Source organism: Martes martes, assembly GCF_963455335.1.
Source record: "Martes martes genome assembly, chromosome: 4".
NCBI lineage: Eukaryota > Metazoa > Chordata > Mammalia > Carnivora > Mustelidae > Martes > Martes martes.
In genome coordinates, this window is record NC_137891.1 from 170006782 (window position 1) to 170007401 (window position 620).

Sequence of the window (620 nt, forward strand, 5' to 3'; positions counted from 1 at the left end):
CATGGTGTTTGAATCCAAGTTGCATCTCCTGATCTATCTCGGTATTCCTTTTCTTAGCATAAAAAGTTCAGAGTGTCACATTCCTGGTGGTCACCCACGAGTGGGTAGGGAGCCAGCCGTTATTCCTAAAGGATTTTTCTCACCCAACAGAATAAAAACAGATTTCTTAGGAAGTTACAGTCCTTCCTCTCGGGAAGCTTGCGGCCAGGCTGATGAGAGGGGCGTGGATCGGCTCGGGAGCGCAGCATCCCCGGGTGCGGTGGCGTTTCCTGCCATGAAGCCGACGAAGTAGCAAACCTCATCACCTTAGGATTTGACTAACTGAAAGCCGGGAAGAAAAACGATGTTGGATGACCTCTTTCCACTCCTGGCCTGGCTGTAAAGAAAGGCCTAGAGGTATAGTGGTTCTGGCGTGGTGTCCGCCCGAGGGAGTGTTGCGAGGCATCAGGAGCGGAGGAAGCTAGAGGGCCTGCTTTACGTGCTATGGCAGGCTTGGGAGAAGAGCAAGTTGCTCCGGGGACTGCTGCCTAAGAATGGGCTGGGGGCTGCCCCTTGGTTTAAAATAATGTTCTCTCACCTTCGACAGAGTCCGCGTTTCTTGCCCCTCCTGGGGTTCGTGG